The sequence below is a fragment of the Myodes glareolus genome, chromosome 19 (genome assembly GCF_982192425.1).
Source record: "Myodes glareolus chromosome 19, mMyoGla1.1, whole genome shotgun sequence".
NCBI lineage: Eukaryota > Metazoa > Chordata > Mammalia > Rodentia > Cricetidae > Myodes > Myodes glareolus.
Genome location: NC_142044.1, coordinates 19,463,374 through 19,486,381, shown reverse-complemented (window position 1 = coordinate 19,486,381; position 23,008 = coordinate 19,463,374).

The window sequence follows — 23,008 nt, the reverse complement described above, 5'->3', positions numbered from 1 at the left end:
CACGGGGAGCAGAAAGCAAGACGTGAGCGCAGGCGCTTTTGTATTACACAAGTGGATCATGGGAAAGCAGCCCTGATGTGGAGTTGGGGGAAGAAGGAAGTCAGGTGACCATAACCACGAGTAGGTGCTGAGGGTCTGAGGCTGGTACACTGAGCTAGAACCCCAGTTCCACACTTTCCTGGCTCTTCTACTTGAACTTTCTAAGCTTCAGTTGCTTCACCCTCAAAGTGGGAAAGGTAGTGATTTCTGCTGAGACGGGACCCAGGGTCAGAAGCAGGCTAAGCCGCATACGATACGCGATACGCGTTTGCTCAAACTCACAGCAGCCGGACCGCGTGAACCTGCAGGCTGTATTTGAAAAATTTTACTGACTTCAACAGTTTCATGGGATTTTTTTCAGTAGTAGTATTTATTAAAAGATTTTTCTGTGAATCTTATATAAATGCTAACATTATGTCAAAAGGCGGTAGTGCTTTCATTTTGTGGATGAGAATATTGAAAGGCAAAGACATTGACTAAGTTTTTCGTGTTCATTCACCCAGCGAACTCAGAGCCAGGATTCAGGCATAAACAGGCTGACTCTTGATTCTTTGATCTCTATATCAAACTTGCTCTCAGTAATGCACAAAAGACACAGGCCAAGGGTGAAATCCAAATTTAAACTTCTCACTCATAATTACTTGATTTGATCCTGCTGGCTGTGTTTCAAACTTGGCAATTATAACAATCAAAAAGTACCTATATGATTCCAAAACAATTGATCAGTGAAATTTTCCAAGCCATTTCATCTGTTTGAGTATTGAGTATTAATTGCAGCCCATTAACAAGCTAAGGTATCTTGAGTCTATTTTAAGCAACTGCTTTTATTTTGTTAATTTTTTCTCTTTTATTGAAAGTAGATTATTTTCTCATACAATATACCCTGATTATAGCTTTTCCTCCCTCGGCTCCTGCAGTTCCTCGCTCTTCTTCTTCCCTCCAGATCCACTCCCCTTCTATCTCTCATTAGAAAAGAACAGACTTCCAAGAGGCAACAACCAAACGGGACAAAATAAGATAAAATAAGATGAAGTTAAAAACTATCCTATCGAAGCGGAATATGGCAACCCAACCGGAGGAAAAGAGTCCAGGATTAGGCACGAGAGTCAGAGACCCACTTTCTCCCCCAGTCAAGAGTCCCATAAAAATACTAAACTAATAGCTATAATATATAGGCATGGGACCATGTGCAAACCCCGTGCTTGCTTCTTCAATCTGTGTGAGTTCATATGGGCCTTGTTTGGTTGATTCAGAGGGCCTTGTTCTTTTGGTGCCCTCCAACTTCTCTGGCTCTTACAATCTCACAGCCCCCTCTTCCACAGGATTCCCTGAGCTCTCAAGGAAGGGATGAAGGGATTTGCTGGAGACCTGCCATTTAGACTCTCTCTCTCTCTCTCTCTCTCTCTCTCTCTCTCTCTCTCTCTCTCTGAGTCACGTTTGACTGCGTGTCTCTGAATCTGTTCCCATCTGTCACCTAACCAGCTGTTTAAAGGCATATCAGCGTAAAGTGTCAAAGTGAGTCAGCCCAAAGGAGGATGAGAACTTCCACACAAGCGTTTGTTTCCATTCCGTGTGGAAGTCGCCCTTTCTGTTCTATGTTGGGATATAAAATACACTTGTGACAGTAACATTTCTTACAGCTTGTGGTCGCAATACAAGCATCAGATGCTACTATAGCTCCTGAAGGAGATCATCTCTGATCGACCCCAGAAAACTTGACTGGCTGTCCAATTCCACTTTGGCTTCGTGGTCTGTCCTGTGGGAATCACTAGTCTATTGTACATCGCGAGGAATGTCATTCACTCCTTACTCGTTCTTCACGGTCATGAGGAAATCAAATCTTTGCCTACTCATTGTCTGTAAAAGGAACGGCAGGCCGCTTCACTCCACCTGGCTAGCTTTACCTGAAATAATTACATGGAAACTGTATTCATTTAAGACACTGCTTGGCCCATTAGTTTCAGCCTCTTATTGGCTAACTCTCATATCTTGATTAACCCATTTCTAATAATTTGTGTAGCACCACAAGGTGGTGGCTTATCGGGAAGGATCTTAACCTGCGTCCATCGTGGAGAGGAGAGTTATAGCGTCTGCCTCATTGCCTTCTTCCCAGCATTCTGTTCTGTCTTCCCCGCCTACCTATATTCTGACCTATCAGGCCAAGCAGTTTTCTTTATTAATTAACCAAAGAGAGTAACACATAGACCGATGACTCTCCTCTGTCAATTGTCAGCAAATTCGGAGCAAAAACCAATTCCTTACCTGTTTGGTCGTTATGATTCTCCCCCCACCCATAAAAAGGTGGGGTTTTTTTGTCTTTCACTGAGAATACAGATAATTATAATACTAAACATGTTTTATTATATTTCACTAAAACTATAAAATGTGTGTCCCCAAATTAAAACATTTAAAGGGGGGAGAACAGAGAGGTCTGGAGAGAGGGCTCAGCTGGTAACGTGCCAGCCAAGCACCAGGACTTGCAACTGCCCAGCACCCCCGTACAGTGCCACAGGGACACCTGTCTAATTCTAGCCCTGGAATATGAGTCTCTGGTGCTCGTTGGCCAACCAGTCTAGGCACATCTATGAACTCCAGGTTCTATGAGAGACCTGGTGTAAAAACAAGGTGGATGCGCTCACAGTTAGTGGGGGGATCACAAATCTGAAGGAAGAAAGGAAAGGGGTATATGTGAGGGGATGAAGGGAAGGAAGGAAAGGTGTTAATGTTCTAATAAAGCTTTAATCTCAAAAATGGTAAAATCACATACATAAGTAAAGAAGGCAATTGTAACATCGTTTTTTAAATAAATGAAGGATGCTTGAGTAAGACACTCATCTACCTCTGACCTTCCTTCATACACACACATATACATGTGCACTAACACAACTTATACACACCCACACAACCACCTACATATACCACCATACTCTCATTCTCGTGGGGTATGTGTGTGTGTGTGTGTGTGTGTGTGTGTGTGTTTACTAAACACTGGAAAGTCTAGTACATATCTGTCTGGAGTATACACACACACATCACAAAACGAATGTTATTCATAAACATATGATCCAACTACTAAGTAAGTTTAGAGTCCCTATGCTCAGCCATCGCCAGCCATACATTTGCAGGGTTTCTTTGTAAAGCATTAACAATAATTAGAACATTATGGTTGGATTATTTGCTAAAGTAATTCACTTAAGCTATTTGAGTGGTTGAATTTTAAGGGTGTGAAAACATCACACGATACTAATAAAATTTTATTACTGTTTTTGCACTTACATAATTCAGAAAAGCCTCTTAACAGGAAAATAGCTTCCTCTCTTACAACAGAAATTTAATCTTAGCTCACAATTTTATAGACACAGTAGAGAGCAAATCATGTTTTGATAGCTTTAGACTATTCCGTATAAAATATTTTCCCACAGGGGAAGAATTAACATTGTGCCACTTATTCATTCCACAGAAAAGAAGTATTTACCACCTTTCTCTTTGGGTCTGGATTCAGCTTCAGCATCTTCCTTAACACTGAAATCCAGGTACTACTGTCTGAATCTGAAAGATGACCCACAGGTTTATGTTTGAGCACTTGGTTCCCAGCTGGTGGCACTTCCTTTGAGGTTATGGAATCTTTGGGCTAGAGAGTCTAGCAGGTGGACATGAGCCTCGAGGAGCAGGCTTTGGGTTTCACAGTTGCAGTAATGTGACCAACTGCCTCAAATACGTGCTGATACATTTCAGCCAATTCCTCTTGCCAAGGCTTCCCCTTTCCCAGGGACTGTACCTCTGAACTATCAACTAAAACAAGTTCATCCTCTTTCGAACTGCTTCTGGTGGGTATGTTGTCATGGTGATGAGAAATGTAACTTTGACTACTAACCAAAGAACTGGCGTGAGATGAAATGGTCTCTTCCCCTTCAGTAATCATTAGTATGTCTACAGTATCTTAGGGTCATGTTTCCTTTCTCAGACTAGCCCTAGAACATGAAAGAGAAGCAAAAGCCCAACACCATACAATATGAGGTCTAAAGTTGTCACATATGCACAGCAGTAGCTTCCCCAACAAGAAATAGACCTGACTGTGTGACCAGACACTGGAAAGTCTAGTACACGTTCATCAGGAGTGGCCTCTCACATTAAACAACTCAGACTCATCTTTTCTCAAGCCAACAGACTCTGACTTTTAGATGTAAACAAAATGGAAACCACAGCAAAAGTATTGGACTTTCTCTCTTTCTGGGACATTTGTAGTTTAAGTCACACGTCATAAAGGATCCAACAGATTACTTTAAAGATATTTAAATGAAATGAGTTTGTAGAATGAATCCAAACGTTTGGAGTAATGGCAGGACACCACGTTATCCATTAAGTTTATCAGGCTACAGAGTCACACCTTGTTGCTTGTGTGATCCACGGCTGTCGATAGATAGGGACAGTTCCTCATGGGGAACCAGTCCTGATGTCGGGAATTCGAGGGAAGAAAGGAATAGCAGCAGCCCAGGTACCTTCCCTTAAAGAGAAGACCATTTGATGGATGGTAGACCCTCCCATTCCTGACACTGCGAAGTGTCTTATCTTCTCCTGGGGCAGCTTAAGGGACCACAGAGAGCTGCATCTAGGGACATCCAGAAATGATGGAAGTGTTCATCTTCAAGGTTCTGCACAAGCTTAGGGAGTAAACATTCGGTCCCCAGCTGGTGGGAATTTTCTGCAGGTGATAGGACCATTGAACTTAAGACATGGCAGGTTTTACTCATCACCACACGTCTCAGGCACAGTAGATTGGAGAATTAGCTGTAGTCCATAATAGATGTCTGATGGAAGAATAGCTGGACAAGTTGCTATTTACCCAATCTTGTTGGGATAGATTTTTCTAGTTCTGCCTCCCGAACAGTTAAAGTTCAAACACAGTTGTTCTGAGTTTGTTTAAATTGTCCAAGTTGGAGAAGCCAGATTCATCCTGCTGTGTGGTTCGGAACTCCTGACACATGTTCTGTGCACTGTAGCATAGAAACCACTGAAACCCTGCACCAGCTCCCACGGCCTCTGCTGGCCTCTGTTACAAGGACCAGGAGGATGCATATATGTCGAGTAGTTATCAAAGTGAGAAATAACCAGGTATTAATTTAAGGCTTCTGTACTTTTATGGTCAAGCAAACAACTCTTCATTGATGAGTTTATTGATGCGGTACTAAATGCCAGTTTCCCGTTACCCTGCACAGCCCACCTTTCCATCACCCAGAGGCCTAGATTTCAGACTTTGCTCCTGGACACTAGGCTTCTATTTATCTATAATAGATATAATATAAATATTATATATTTATTTATAATAGAAGTTCTAACTAAGATCCATGGCTGAGTCCATTTTTACAGCAAGCCCCCTTACTGTTATTCTGTTGTATTTATTAACTGTTCCATGCCCAGCTCTAACTACTGCACCTTCCTGTCTTTGATTCAACGGTCTGCTGTCTTCTCTGGTTTCATTTGTCAATAACCACCTCAGTGCCAAGAATCACAACTAACGCAAACTCCTCAAGTCCATTCACCCACCCCCAACACTTTCCCATGAAATAGAAGCCTCAGTAATCCTCGGAGGTTCAAACAGGGACTGTCATTCCTAGCAATAATTATAGACTTTTAATATAAAAGGAAAGCCACACTCCTCGGGGACATGACAAAGGAATTCCTGTGAAGAGGCTTAAACCATGTGGGGTTCTAAATCTAGTCTGAAATGTCTGAACCCAGGCCATGCTTATGGACATGGTAATTTAGCCCTGATAACCACAGAAAATACCAAGAAAATGTGAATGTGCTTATTATTGGACAGATTCTATAGTCACGGTCTAGAGTAATTCCAACTGTCTCTGGGCAGGGGTGGGGAGGAGTAATGAATAGACAACTGATCTCCCTGACTTAAGAGAATGTAATGTTAATAGTATACCTCCTTTAAGTTTATTCTGGGAAGAAAACACCACAGCTTCCCTAATGAGGAGCGTTTTGCTCACAAGTCATTTAGATTTGAAGTAAATAAACACTAATGGGTCAGACAAAGACATGGAAAACTTCTTTTTTCTTGAACTTTTGAGGAGCACCTCATAGTTTTAAAAGATGAAAAGGAAAAGCCTCTCACCAGAGTTAAGTAGTCAAACCTTTACCTTGTGAGTTAACATACAAATAGTGTATTGGATACTAAATTTTCTACATTCAAATCTGGTAGTTCATAACCTCCTATAACTGCAGAAGATCCAGTACTATCTTTTGATCTCTGGTGGCATCTTTACTCATGGCATACACACTCATCAATGCACAGGCTCCTGCTCTCATATACACACATACACACACACACACACACACACACTCACGAATCCTAGAAAAATGAGTCAAACACCTAGACTACCACCACTGATTCTTCTTGTTAGCTGTGTAACTTGAACTTGAGTTATTATGCTTCAGACCAAGAGAAATCATGCCTGATCCAAAATATTAAAGTCTGTGGAATAAAGATAATTAGGGGTTCAAGGTCATCCTCCGCTATGTAGCCAGTTCAAAGCTAACCTGAATTACAAGACACTTAGTCTCAGAAAATAAAATAATAAAATTGAAACAAAATAAATAGATAAACTTATTATCTATTTATAATAGATCTGGCTACAGTTGATCTACTTTACTTCAATTGCTAATAAGAATACAAGATAACACAGGAAATAAATGGTGGGCTTAATGTATTCAAATGTACAATCCATGGGCTGCTGGTTACTGCCCCAGCAATAGGTAATCTTTAAATTTTCAATTTGCTCAATTTGTACTTTTCTAACCAAATTATTGACTGACCTCAAGAGACCTTGAATAAAGGACCTGCTAAATGTTTGTGCGTATATCAACCAATATCACGCTTCAAATTGAACTTTACTAAAAATCTAGCCAAAAATTGTGATTTCTGTAGCTAATTATTTTACATATTGTCAGAAATTATTGGAATCATGCTTCCCTGGAAGAATCCAGCTACTGAGCCAGACACGGAAGGTGTGCACACCTAAATTAAAAACATTGGGTAGCTGTTCCATCTTAGAGGCTCAGAAAGTTTAAGACGCTGAAGAAACTTAAGAGGTTCAGGAAGGTCAGAATGTTACAAGATTCACAGAACCCTTCCTCACTGTTATGAAAACAGAATAATGGCTGGGGCAGAGGCTCTTCAGAGAGAGCGGTGTGCAGGTTGTGCGAGAGCCCAGGGATGCACCTTCCATGAGTATTACCTGAAAGTGATGCTACAGTGGGCCCTTGAGCGATGGGGCTACAAGGGCACCCATGCTACTGTCAATAACCTCAGTAAACTCATGAACTCATTGGTTCACCCCACTAGACTTGTGGGAACTGTGTCTCTGGTGGGAACTGTGTCTCTGGTTTGTCATTGGTACCATATCTGAGGTGAATACGTATTTGTTCATACCATTCAGGAAAAATCCTGCAAGTCCACATGTGGCCACATATGACCACATATGTTGTCACATATGTGGTCACATAAGACCACATATTATGTAATGTGCTCAATATATATTGCATTTATGTTGTATACATACAAGCATATAAATATAACTGGTACAACAACACACTTTCAAAACTGCAGCACTTGTGATATAAACATATTATTCATGAACAAAACCTTCAAGCCACTCTGAAAACAAGTGGTTTTCAACCTGTGGGGTCAAACGACTCTTTCACAGGGGTTACCTAAGATCATTGGGAAGCACAGATATTTACATTATGATTCATAATAGTAGCAAAATTACAGTTGTGAAATGGCAATAGAAATATTTTTATGGTTGGGGTCACCACAAGAAGAAGAACTGTATTAAAGAAAGGGTCACAACATTAGGAAGGTTCTGCGTTTATATGGAATTCATTATATTACCTAGACTAGTACAAGGCCCTGGGTTCAATCGTCTCTAAGCACTACCAATAAATAAATAAGTAAATAATTTAAAAAAATGGAAGTGTGTGTGGTAGTCAAGGGACACTTCACAGAAAGTGGCAGTAAGATTAATCACAGTTTGAGTATTATTTATATTTCTCTTTCTAAACAACCATTTTAACTCTTTCTTTCTCTTCTCTAAGCCCAGAGTCTGTGCCACGTGCCCCATTTTTTCCTTCTAGATGAAGCAAGAAGGTACAAAATCGTTCTTATACATGCCTCAGAAAATAATTAGGAAACGGAATATTTCCCCTGTCCAAATTATATAATGTATTCCAGAAATAATCATCAGCGACCAGGATGGTGTCGGCTATTTTCAATTAAATGCCCCATTACTCCCTTCCACTGCCGTGATTACTGAGAGTGGGTGGTTTCGCATTCATTTGGAGATGTTCAAAATTTATACTGCCAGAAATGACCATTCTCACGTGCACCCAGAAGAATGTAATTTATGACCACTTTTTTTCCAAGAAGGGAACAGTTTGCATTATTAATGACGAAGCTCCCTGTAGCCTTTCTCAAGAACCCTCACAAAAGGCACAGAATGTCGCTTGAAGAAGATATTGGCTCCACTCCAGTGTCTCCAGCCACTGAAAAGCAGTGTTGAGTTCCCCTTAGAAGAGGAGATACAAACACATGGGTTAGTTTCTTTGTTTTGTTTCCAGGGCTAGAGATAAAAACCCAGAGTTTTGCACAGGCTAGGCCAATATTCTACCACTGAGCTACACCCCCAAAATGGTAAGGGCTTTTTCCAGTAAGGAATGATATGAAGAACTATTTGGGTTTCTTCCCAATTCTTAACTCTAAATGCAGGAAATGGATGTGTTGATGTGTCTGCTAGGAACATAGACACACTGTGGTCTATACAAGCATCTCTGCAGCTTCCATGGTGTGTGACATTAACCAGTCTACTTAACCTACTTGAGATGCAGTATCTTCATATGTAATAAAGATCGTTTTGAATGTTATAGATGATATTTGCAGAGTTCCTGGAACATTACAGATACTTAGAAATGGGCAGCTTAGGAACATGGTCATTGCATTGACTTTTATGTGGCAAATGGTTCGACAGAGAAGATGAGCTTTCTTCTGCCGTACTTCCTGGAAATTCCCACAGAGCATCTTCCATGCACAAAATTTTCAGGGATGGGTATTGAGAAATTGATACCTAATATACGATAGGTGTTTTTCCAAACCTCATTACACTCAGAGGCACACAAACTCAGCATCACATGACTCATTTATACGGAATCCCTCGCATGGCCCTGCATTTTTGCCTGGTAACCTTGCTGCTCCACCTTAAACATGGACTGGGAATTTTAATCAGAGATTAAGGACTACCAAATACATTGCTCTTCAGACCCTTAGATTGGTGATTGCTCTTGGGTCTTTCTGCATTCGCTTGCCAACAAAGGATTCAAGGTTGGTAGCTAATTCTAAACCTGCATAGACTGCTGAAATCCTATGGATAGCTCCTTAATCACTTCCTCTCCCCTTGATCATGTTTTCAGGGAAATGCTTATAGTACTTTCCCTACCCAATGAGTCGAAAAAAAAAAGCCAAGGTCATTTTGAATGGCAAGTCCTGTTTCTACAATTGAACTATTAATAAAACTCATCCACAAATGGGGTTCCTCTCCAAACAGGGTACTGTTGGGCTGATCATTTGCCCTTGGCTGGGTGGAGATGCCAGCGCTGTATCAACTCTCCAATCTGCTCAGCTAGGCTCTTAGACCAGAGAGGAGGCTCTGGTCCCCGGTCTGCACCTATAACACAAGGAGCCATTGAGTCTCACTGCGAGACTGCTATGTTCACACTGGCTCCAAGTATCTTAATGTGAAGTTAGTAGATATGTTATCAAGGGCAGGTAAACATGGCTCTGGCCTGATTCCCAGACTGCTCAGGTACCTCCCAAACATGACCTTCTCAGGAGAACCTAGACTTTAAAATATTAGACCTGGAAAGTTACCTGTTTATGTTTTACTTTTTTTCTCCAGTTTCTAGACTGTGAGCAGATATTTTAATCTGCTTGATATTGGTAATTGAGCCTCATGAAACCTCAATTTTATAAGCTTTTCTGATGTGCTTATATTAGATTGAGTGTATTAATTGAAGGAAGCAGTATCAACACAAGATACCTCAAGACTGAGTTTTCAGCACAAAGGTTTATTTGCCCTAGAGGAACAAAGCTCGGGAACAAAAGACTAAGACAGGAGACAGAGGACAGAGGACAAGGGAGAAGGGGAAAGGAACAAGGAAGAGGGGACAGGAATATTTGTCCCAGGGAGACAAAGCCTTCCTCTGGATAGACAGGAGACAGCCATGGCCCATAGGAAAATGGCAGTTTATAAAAGGTAAAAGGAGAAACTCCAGGTTAGGATGAGGTCATTAAACAAGTTCTTTAGGGCAGCCACATGGGGGCTTTTGGTTTCTAGACTTCAATGGATTGGATTAATAAAGAGCTGACTGGCAGGCAGCTAGGACAAAAGAGGTTAGACTGGAAAGCCAAACTGAGAGGATGCTGGGAGGAAGAGGGGTGGAGCTAAGGGAGTTGCCAGGAAACACCATGAAGCACAGAGTGAGCAGGAGGGGAAGTATGTAGGTAAAGAAGCCTGGGACAACACACAGATCAATGGAAATGGGTTAATTTAAGTCAAAGGAGCTAGCGAAGATAGCTAGTCTGAGCTATCAGCTGAACATTTCTAATTATTAATAAGTCTCTGTGTGGTTATTTGGGAGCTGGTTGGCAGGACAGAGCTGGCCAGCTGTCCCGACGAAAAATTCCACCTGCATCCAAAGGGTCATCAGAATCTCTGCTACCACGTGGAACTGTGAATGTTGTTCCTTGGGACTTAGTGTGTCCGAGTCTCCCCTACTGAACCTCTTCAGTTGGTGAGAGTCATTTCGGGACCCATTAAGATGGCACTCCAGACGGACCTTCTCAAAAATACATATCATACATTTATACCACTAAAGTCATATCATAGACCCTACTCTTCTGAATGTAGGTCTATTATAACTGTGGGATTGTTGGAAAAAAAAAACACCAAGCACGTGGTGGCTTCACTTTGCCCTGTGTTACCATCTAAAGCCATTAGATGGCAGCAATACCAAGGGACTGTTGAGCCAAGGCTGCTGGTGATGTTTTTGGCCTTTTCACATTTTTTGTTTGATTTGGTTTTAAGGGCACTGCTCAGCTCAAGAAGACAAGCAGTCTGTATGGTGGTGATTAAATAGACATCCTGGTGTATCCCCTTGATTGTTGTATTTCTTGTTCCCACACACACACACTGTTTGCTGCTGGAGAACTTCTTCTCTCCTTCTTCTTTCTGGTCACAAAATTTCCCCTAGACAAAGTGTGAGAACTCTGGCATCTCCCTGAAAACAGAATACCTACAAAAGCCCTTCTTCCATCCGTGGACCGCGAGCTTTTGACTGTCCAAATGATACAAGAAATATAAAAGCCTAGTGTAGCAAATAATCAGTTGGGTGCCATGGGTGCATATTTGAAAGGTGCCTCAGGCAATGATTTACATATCAATTTATTAGCCCAAAGTGGTTTTTCTAACTTTAGCATAGGTTGCTTTACGAAACCAGACTTAAACTTGCTTGTTTTCACATAAATTCAATGGTAATGCACACAAAGGGGAAAGAGGCATTCCCAGGGACAAGGTTTAAACTAGATAAAATACCTCCAGACTCCCTGGGTGAAGAACTGCGGTCAGTGTTAGAAGAAAAATAAAATGAGTTGATCTAAAACAGCTCAATTTGTAGCTTACTCCCTCTGAACTGGGTAGAATCCTCTTGGCCAACATTCTGCTCCAATTGACTAAGTAGAACACAAAAGTTTATGCTAACAAAGTTTCCACAGAGCAAAGATACAAGCCCCACCTCCCACTTCTCCTCTAATGAGGGGAGAAATCAAGATGGTTTCTGATGCAGAGAGAAGTTCCCCAAGGAGCTGGTGCGCTAAGCATTTGAAGGATTGTATCAGAATCAGGTACCTCCAAAACACCGAATGACCACCCTGTGGATACAGAAGAGGAAAATAAGTCTCAGAGACTGAATGGTGTGTCTAAGACCCCATGGCTACCTACTGTTTGAAGTCAGAAGACTCCAGGGCAAGACTGTCCACCTTGGTCACTGCAGACACGACAAAGTAGAGGAACGTGTGGTTGCAGATTGCTAAAGCTGACCTCTGCTTCGAGATAGTGCCCTCCCTGTGAACAAAGAGGACCAGAAGGTGAACACCAGGTAAATACAGTTCCTACATCAGGTCAAACTCAACCGCACATCCACAACCAGCCTGCATCTCCACCCACAGCTATTGGGTGAGTTCTGGACCACAATCGCAGCAGAGAAATCTATTTTGGTCCTCCAATTTTGGCTGTGATGTAATATTTAAATTCAATCTGCTGTTTGTTTTGTCTGGACATTATTCCAGGTCCAGGCCGAGTCTGGGGCTTTTCTTCATGTAAAGAACTTGAAGCCCATCATATCCAAGACTTCTTTCTTGAGACTGGAAATTTCCTAATTTATCCCTCCTTCTCCAGATTTCAACAGGTAAATTCAGGGCACGATTTCCCACATTTCCACATTTTACAGAGTCCTCAGACACTAGGCCCACATGCCTAGAATCGATGTGTTCGAGGCACCAATACATAAGAAAATAATAGATCCCCGAGATGAATCTTCTGCTGTTGCTTGTCTTCTTGTGCTCTGGTCACTTTTAACCAGCCCCTCCCCTCCCCCTAAAATAGAAAAATGGTATGCCAACATTGCATATTAATAGAATACAGAATAGGGTGTGCACAGAAGGCAGTAACAAAATAGACTCAACATAGGGCGCGCGCTCGGCACAGCATTGTATTTGATCCTTAAATCTGAAAAAAAAAAAAAGTGAAACACACACTAAAATAGTGAACTGTAAATTCCCAGGCCCTACTGCTGCTTATTCCCATGGTTGGCAATAAAACTAGGGCCCGCTTTTATCCACCTAGCTTGTGCCCCTTGAAAGGAAGGTTATGTGCGATGTTCAACTCCATCCAGGCTGACCTTTCCTATCCTACACGCTCACAAGTCCTATTGTGAGTTACAAGAAGACACGGTACACTTTTCTAGAATCCAGTGGTCTGGGCTGGCGTGTTAGAAAGACTGGAAGGATTCTTTCAGCAGGCAGGCAACTCCTGCTGAGCCAAGGCCCTTAATTCTAGCTCCCCACCCCCCCCAACCCCCGTCTTTTTATTTTGTTTCTAAGGTCACCATTTGTCTTTTCCTTCCCAAGGCCGCCCAACTGGATCCAAACTGAGCTTTTCTTTCTTAAAGATCAGTCATCAGGAGTCATTTGAAATGAAAGACAAAATTGAGTGTTTAAAAATGTGCAAAATAAAAGGAGAGAAGCACCTGCCAGCTTTCTCTGTGTTGAGGGTGGCTGCTTTGCCTACCTTTAAATTATACACTAAAATTTATCCCCACTGCCCAGCTCTACCTTCAGTAGTGCGTCAGATTTGTTAGTAGACCAGAGTTCATTACAGCGCGCTCACCATCACACTATATACAATTCATAATCAAAATATAAAATGTGATAAATAAGCTTGTTTAGCTTAGAACTCCACTTTGGCCCCACCCCTCTCTCTCCAGACCCCTTCCTCAGAAAACCTACCAAGCTGTGGCTCCTCCCCCAGAGCCACCTTCAGGGTATTTGAACTGCCTTCTGGAAAATGGCCACATGGTTTTTGTGCTTTTTTTTTTTTTCTGGTCTTATCTCCTGGTCACATCTCAGAGAAAAATTGCCATGGAACGTTTTGCCCAACAAACTTGGTCTTTTATTTTTAATTCAGCTTGATTTAAATGACTGTGTTGGCAGAGAGACTTAATATCAAGGTACAGAAACCTTTCAAAGCCAACATTCAAATTGATCCAATTGGCTCCAAAACGCACTTTTCCTATTGGTTTGATCAAATGAGGATCCAATGAGCTTCATTGGTGCTGGTCTTTTTAGCCTTTGGGTGCACACAACATCTCCCTTCTTCCTACTTCCGTGCACATGATCCCCTGTGCTGAAGAAGAGACGGATTGTTTAAGCTATAGAATGCTTCAGATAATGGCTATGCCGATGTTCTACCATCATTTAAGGCTTTCTTATTCCCATCTACAGTTAGTACAAATGTGTGATTATAGCAAATAATCTATTCTCTGTGTACAAAGGGAGTGTCCATCATACGGACTGACAGTTTGCCTGCTTTTTATCTCTGGACTCCCATGATTCCTAGCTCTCCTTATTCACTGATATCAGAACTGATTACTAGGTTTGGGTAATGTCTGTCTGATAGCCCTCCATTGTTAAGCTTCCTGTCACCCTTTATTTAATGGGGCCATATATGATCATTTTCTAGATTCAGCATTCTTTAGGATTGGCAGAGAAGAGACATTCCAACTCTATCATTCCTTTGGAGTTTGATAGCCAGAAAAATTCAAAGGAAGAGTTTCCTCTTCTCAATTATGTGCTGATCTCAAACAAAAGAAAAAGAAATAAGAGGTAGGATATGTACTTCATTCTTTCTGTTTATTTTTCCATTTTCTAAAGAATAAGCCAAGGTCCAACACTCTCACAAAGACCTTTCTGGTTTTACATAGCTGAGATATTTTAATGTTATCTTCTCACCAACACGAGCCTATGGGGCTTTCTTAAAGCTGGCTCATATAGTTTTGCTTTTGATCATGACATGTCTCAGCTTCATCTTGAATATTTTCTGCCCAACATCTAGAACCTACTGTATCTCCAAGGAGCATAATTCCTTTCAAATGGAGAAGAAACATTGATACTTCATTCCCAGAACCCAGAGTTTCTTTCTCTTAGGACACATGTTCTTGTTGGTTCCTTCAACAGGCAAACTGAGGATATGTGTACGTTTTATAAAGAATAACACATGCTAGAAGCAAATTCATGCTACCTTTTTTCAGCAGAAATAAACATTTCTGGATTTTAAACACATTCTTTTACTTTAATTTTATCTACTTATGCTGGGCATTTTATCTTCTGAATATACTAATTTAATTACTTAGTAATTTTATCTTAATCTAAATAAAAACTATGCCTAATAATAATTTAATTGTTGCCACTGGAAACAAATCAACAGCACTCAATCTAAGAAACCCTTGAACTTCTTTGTATTCTTAGATCTGTTTCCCTAGAGATATACAACCCTATTTGGAGATTTGTGTTTTAAAAGTATTCAAAGAAATTCTGGTGATTGTTAGAAAACAGAATTCATAATTAGGAAGTTTTTAGAAACTAATGGGCTTTGTTATGCTGTTTTCTCTTCGAAATAGTTTTAAGTAAGTTGTATGAGAGTTTAGATGATTCTAAATTAAATAAATAAGGTAAAGAGCTGAAGAAATGGCTCAGTGGTTAGTTGGTGGTAGCGAAATTATAAGTAAATACATACACTTATTTGTTTTTCTTTTAAAATCTAAACGATAGAGTACTGTAAACATTGCATACATTTTGTGTTTATTGCTTCACATGTCTTGGATGCTATACACATGTTACTACATACAGAAAAGTGTCTTCTCTTTCCAAAGCTATGCTCTGTGACACTTTATGAGTGCTAGAGCTACCGTGTTTTAACCACTCTCACTTTGGTTGACGTTCGGGTTGCTAAATACTGCTTTACACTTGCTTAATTTCAATCTCCTGAGAGTCCTACTAAATCGACTTCTTACTAATATTTTACATAGATGGAAACTACCTCATGAAGAGTTAGGGGCTTGACCAGAGTCATAGAGTTGAGAAAGGAATAGGAGAATCTGAATTTTCCTATTATGTCATCTCTGACCACTGAATGTGTCTAGGTAATTTCAACTGCAGTGAAATAGCTGAGAGATAGATGTGGAGAGGGAAGGGCATGCCTTAAAGTAGACTGTGAACAAAAATTTAGCCTTAAGTTCATGGCTGGAATGCTGAGCCTCAGCCAGCCTGTGGGAAGGGTGTCAGGGAGAACAGCTGGCCTTTTTGACTTTGCCCCAAGTTAAAGGAATGCCAGACATCCATAAGCAGGTGGGTCTATTTTTGGCAAAAAAGATCAACTCATTGCTGCTAAAATCACATGATGTCTCCTTGTATCATAGTATCCTTCCAGTTCTGGTACCGTGATAAATTCGCTGAAGCCTTGCTGTGAAAGATAGGGAACAATCCATTCCTCCTACCTCCTTTTCCCAAAGACTTCTTCTTTCTTCTTGTTCTGCAGACCGGTGAAAAGCTTCATGTTCTTAATTAAATAAAGCAAATGTAGTTCTGATTAAGCCCAAATCTCTTAGTCTATTTAGAGCAAAAATTAAATTGAGGTTTTTCAGGAAGCCTTAATACTCTAATTAGGATCTTTCATTAATATTCCTTTTAATCATGTGTGTGAATTGTTGCTTTTAATTGATATTTTTTATTCTTTAAATTTCTCATACAGGTAAACAGTGTATTTGGTTGTATCTACCTCTCCCTTTCTTTTCCTTGTTTATTTTTTTTTCTTTTTAAGAGAAAATATCAGTTGTGGAGGGGAAATAAGTTCCTGTTGCTCTTTTATTTTAAGATGGAGCATCTCAAGCTCTGGCCTCGTCCCACAACACTTTTAACCCAATCTCTTCCCAAAGCTTCCTCTCCAAAATAATTACATTGGAATAAAGCCTTGACATTGCTGCGCTCACAGGGCAGGAGAAGTACTGTCACTGTGACTGGGACAGAAGTCATATTCATTGCACGGTCCTTACCAAGGCAGAACAGACTTCCCAAATGGCGCAGAACAAAAGTCCTTTCTTTTCCTGCCTTAGTTGTCAGAACACGCCATTCCCAACTGGTCTTGTTAATAGACGTTTTGTTCTATAGCGTCCAAGCTTCCCAGACCAAACAGAGCAAGTAAATTCGCCCCAAGGTCATTCATTGCACTGTATGTCAGGCAATGGAATTCTTGCTTGACCATGGAGGGTCTAATATCATGCAGAGGCTGGAATTCTGATATTTACTCTATGAAAATAAAGTGTTTGACAAATGAGTCAAAAACCTGAAGCTTGACTCATGCAGCATATCTGAATTTACTTTCTGCAATGAGCCAGGGACACAGAAGAGGAATAAATACAAGACACAGACGCCCTGCTGTGTGGGACTTCTAGAGGGAAACAGAAACAAGAGAAGGGAGTTCGTATAAGTGCCATGCTGCGGTATGTCGTAAGTCCTCACTCTCTTTAGAAGTCCTTGGGATAATTCATCTCTCCTTCCTCTGAATATGTGTGTGTGTGTGTGTGTGTGTGTGTGTGTCTGTGTCTGTGTGTCTGTGTCTGTGTGTAATTTTCACTGACGTGGAAAATAGCATAAGGAGTAGGTTGAAAGTTAACATATTCTTTGACTGAATTGATCTGGGCCCCGTGTTTTCTTCCTAGGAAATCGGAGATGAATTCCAGCAGGAAGTACCTGGGTGTGCTTCACGAAGGAAGCAGAAGGTGAACACACCCTCCTGATGAAAGCATCAATAGCCTCAAAAGCTTCCAAAGAGTGAAAGTTTACTAAACCAGATTTTTCCTTCTCTTCATCACCCTCACCCAAGTTACCGTAAAGCTTCAGGTATTATAACTACACATTTTACAGCAACATATATTTTTTTAACCTCATTATTTTTCTGCTACCACCTAAACTGAGGCTCATGACTAACTGTTTCCTGAAGGAAGGGACTCATCTTGCCAGTCCAGTTCATTCTTTTCACAGCAGAAGAGGGGGAGGTTTAAAATGTAAATCATTTCATGGGACTCCTCTAAGTTATCCAGTAATTATCAATTGTGTTTGGAATTAAATCTGAATTTCTTTTATTATGGCCTCTAAATATATATGGTCTTGTATCTGCTTATTCTTCCAACCTTGTCCTATTAAATTTCTTATTCATTATGCTGCAGCCATAAAACCCTCCCTTATTATTTTGCAGCACAATATGTTTTCCCACCTCATGGCATTGTGCCTGCTCCTTTCTTTGCCTAGAATGCATTGCATTTAGAAAGTGAGAAATTCCTTCTTATTGTGCAGAACTCAAATGGCCACCTCCTTGGAGAGTCTATTCTAGAACATTCCATCTAAAAAGTAGTCTTGTTCATATCTGTTTCCATCTCCCATTCTTCTGCTTGGTCATGCTCTAGTTAATTCCTCTAAGGTCCAAATGACAAGGCTCTTGATGATTTTTCCAGCTGTGCACTTATTTACTTATTGGTTGGAATTTCTGTCTTTATTGACTGGAATTCCCCATTGTAGAGTTCCAGGTGGAATAGGAACTCTGAAGATTGCTGATCTTATTTTATTTAAAATAATCTCTTTTGTTTAACATACCAGTTCCCATTCCCCCCTCCCTCCTCTCTTCCTGTTTCCTCTGCCTTCTTCTTACCCCAGCCCCATCTTCTCCTCAGAGAGGGTAAGGCCTCCCATGAGAAGTTAACAAAGTCTGTCACATCACTTTGAGGCAGGACCAAGGCCCTTCTCCTGTATCTCGGCTGAGCCATAGGGAATGGGCTCCAAAATAGCAAGTTCATGTCCTAGTGGTAAATCCTGATCCTACTGCCAGTGGCCCCACAGACTGCCCAAGCCACACAACTGTCACCACTTTCAGAGGGCCTAGTTTGGTCCTATGCAGATTCCCCAGCTGTCAGTTTGAAGTCAGTGAGCTCACACTATGTGGAGTCAGCTGTTTCTGTGGGTATTCCCATCATGGTCTTGACTCCCTCTATGTGACTGAACTGTAGGGCTTGTCCCAGTGTTTAACTGTCTATCTCTGCATCTGCTCCCATCAGTTGCTGGATGAAGGTTCTATGATGGCGATTAAGGTAGTCATCAATCTCACATTGCTTATTGTAGTGTTAGTATTTTGTATCCTGGACACCCATGTTCCATTTGTTAAAGGCAGGGAAAGAATGAGGTGAGGTGGTGAAAGGAATAAAAGGCATCAGGAAGTGGATGTAGTGTCTGAGTTTCTGTCCTGCCCAGTTCCCGCAATTGTTAAGTCCCCCCAAAAAAATCACACAGAGGTCTACATTAATCATAAACTGATTGACCCATTAGCTCCGGCTTCTTATTAACTCTTAGAACTTATATTAGCCCATTATTCTTGTCTATGTTAGCCACATGGCACGGTACCTTTTTCAGTGAAGCAGCCACATCTTGCTTCTCCTGCGGCAAGGTCACGACTGCAAAGGAATGGGCTTCCTCCTTCCCAGAATTCTCCTGTTCTCATTGGCCCACCTCTACTTCCTGTCTGGTTGTCCCGCCTATAATTCCTGCCTGGCTACTGGCCAATCAGCATTTATTTAAAATATAATTGACAGAATACAGACCACTATCCCCCAGCAATGTAGGAAAGGTAATTCATCTGTGGTTAGTTTCTTTTTTCTTTTTCTTTCCATAAAGACAGGACTTTAGCACATGTATGCATGTACCAAATGTAGGGAATCAATTCAAGACAGAAGATGCAGTTCAGAAACAGGAAAGGTGGGTTATCTTAAGATGTATCTATATATGAAAGATGCACCGTAAGAAAATGATGTTAATGTGCTCCAGAAGAAGCTCTAAAGGGAAGCCAAGATCATTAGCTAGCTGAGTGTATCCATGTAATACATATTCCAGTTAGACCTTTACATTGTCTATATGTCTGGATCAAAAGATTATCTTGATATTCTGTGCCTTCAACCAATCACAATCACCCAGTTTCTTCAAAAGTCAATAGTCTTGACAGAATTCACAGCAGAAATGGCTTAACTGATCAATGTGATATTGGTGTAGGAGGCCCAAGTAAGAGATGGGAAGATGCGTTTCTAAAAGCCACACACATGGTGGGAAGTTAGCTCATGCTTTTGAGTGTGAGCTATGGTTTGTTTCCTTTCTGTGTGGGCCTTTCTAAAGGTTGGGCCTAGTATCAGAATAGTGCTGTTTCCAAACCAAAGATATGAAAGAGAATGGTGTAGAAGCATTGGCCACTTGAGATTGGAAATCATGCAATGTCCCTTCAACTCTGTTTTTGCTTGAAGTAGTTACAAAGTTCTATTCTGTTTCAAGAGAGAAAAAAAATCTATTCTTGGGAGAAAGGCAAAGTTAGGATGGGAAACCTTGTGCATTCCTCAATCCTGTACTGAGGAGTTACACAGCAACTGCCTTCACAGAGCTCAGGCTATGTTGCAAATCAGTCTCACATCTCTTCAAGAGGTAAGTTTAATTGTTAAAATTGTTAATTTGCATTGATTGATTGACTGATTTGGGGAAAGTATGTAGTGTTATGGCTGTCATCTGTGTGGAAGAGAAAAAAACAACTTGCTGCAAAGTTCAGTTTTCTCCTTCCACTCTTTGGGTTCCAAAGACCCAATTCAAGTTGTCAGGAACAGTGAAAAGAAACAGATCTTCCAGTCCCTCATTGTGCCCTGCTGATGCCACATTGATCAGAGTGAAGGTGTTTCTGCTGAGCTCTGCCGGACTGCTGACTTTTAAGGAAACTGAGGGATTGTGGATGTGACTGCTTTAAGTCTTGGCTGCTGAGTGCTATGTTTAATGAAGGAACTAAGATGTTATGCAAGAAAGAATATCGGTCATAGGTAGTATGACGGGGCTACCCAGAAGGAGCAGGAAGAAAGGGAGGGAGAGTGGAGGGCATGAGAGATACAAAGGGAAAGGAGAAAAGAAAAGGAGAAAAGAAGAAAAATACAGAAACCAGAACTGTAATTTCCAAATTAAAAGCTTGCCAGTAATTCCAAAATATAAATACAATGATTACTGAGAGATGAAGAAAAAATAAAAGTAACCCAGGAATAGATTAAATAAGTATATATCAACTATATGGATCACACCTTGAATTTTGCATATAAAGCAGCCATTCCTTCAGTTCTGAAGCTCCTCTCATGAGGTGTCAAGAAAGGTATTACCTGTGAAAAGATCTTTGGCATGGAAGGATTAGACATGAGGCTGAGCCCTCAGAAATATAGGCAAGTCTTCAGTGGAATTTTGACCTATGAACCAAAGGGAAACCACATAGAAAGACCCCACTGTTCTCTAAAGAAATGGGGGGTAGACTTTTCTGGATTAAACAAGTGGTCCTCATCTTGCCTGAGAATGTCAGGAGCCGAAAAGTAGGAGGATTGTGTAGAAGTTGAAGGAGAGCAGGTGATTAAGGTGCTACAGCTAGGGGAATGGGCAGACACAAGACTCACTCCAATGGGAAGTTTGCAAAATCAGCTTCCAGGTGCTCAAAGCAGCAAGCAGTTGCTATCATAACACCTCTGGCTGTGTGTTAGCTCCAGCAAAGCTAGAGAGAAACAAACAATGAATTTTCCAGCAGTGGCCAAAGTTATTGGAGTTAAGTCAACTATGATCAACTAAAGCTACATTAATTTACATCTTCCCTGTGATACTGTCATTCAACATTCCTTGTAAGCTGCTTTTTGTAGGTCTCACTCAGTTCCTCCCTAAGTGAACTACCCATCCCATAGTACCAGTTGAGTATCCTCACGAAATAGGGGCTGTCTCCCACTAGACTAGGCGAGTCAAGCTGGAAAACAAGAAATAAACCCATATAACTTTAAATGACCTATTCATGGAAATCATAAATCACCAGTTCTGTTGTATACTGTTCATCGAATATTCACTCAGTTAAGTTCAAGGCATTTGTGAACATGTTTAAACAAAATCCTTCATCCTGCCAAAGGAGAGAGATGACAAGATCAGATGGGTTTACTTTGGTGCCGATGAACTGAGATCTGAAGAATCATGAACTAGACAAGAGATCAAACAAGCCATGCATGCCACAGGGCAATGGTACCAGAAGAAGAGGGAGATTTAAGAAAGAAGCAAGATGAACTTGTGCTTATGATGAAACGAAAAATATCCACATTAGCCGATTCCTTCCCCCTGCACGCACCAGTTCCTGGCTGTGAGAAGAATATTCTCGAGTAAACAGCATCGGCTCTACTTCCATGACTTCTCGAGTTACTAAAATTCAAGATGAGTAGCAGTCATGGTGTCAGCATAGATGGTTTCTCAGGAGCTTGGATAGCTTCCTAGGGCCGCGAGACAAACTACTGTGTTTTGTGGTTTGCAGTCATGGAAATTTATTTTCACACAACTCTGGAGACTGGAGGTCTATAGCCAGGGTCACATACCTTTTAAAGGCTCCAGAGGAAAATACATCCAATGTATTTTCCAGATTTTGGGCAAATATCCACTTCCTTGACTTGCGGGTCATATTACACTAACTTCTGCCTCGCTCCTCTTGTCTCTTTTTCCTTCACATGCCAAGCCTAGGTGACCCTTTCAGAAATGCTTGCCATTAGAGGGAGCATCTTTCCAGATAAATCAGGATATTATCTTTTTTTCAGAATGCTTAATTAGATCTCTAACAGCCCTTTACCTAATTAGATAGCTTTCATAAATATCAGAATATACCCTTCAGGAGGAACACTGTTAAGACCCTACAGAAGGCCCAAAAGACGTTATTGACTCAAAGATCAGGAATTTCACAAACAATGAATCAACCATGTACCCAAGTGATGGCAAAGTATCATTTCTCCCCAAATCAATCTTCTTCTTATCTACAGATTTTGAAAGTATCTAATCAATCGTCTGAAAGAATGTTCTTGCTTCAGCTCTGTCCGTTGTGGGTCATGGGCTGGAAAGTGAAAATGTATCTAACAAGTTGTGACCGGCTCACATGCTTGGGCATATGCACTGTTTATGTGGTGCCGTCAGCCAAAGTCAGCTTCGTGCCAAGAGGCAAACTTGAAAAGCCGCTGTTAAGACAGGAGCTCATGTTGGTCTCCCACCAGCATAGCAAGCCCTTTGCATCACTCGCCCTCGTGGAGAGTTAGCTGAGAGACCGGCTGTGTTCTCCCTGTTAGTCCTTTAAATTGAGACTGACGTGTGCTGACTTGCAACTCCAGAACTATGTCTGTGATGTGGCGCAGTCTACAACATTTGCATAAAAAGAGGCCCAACAAATGGATG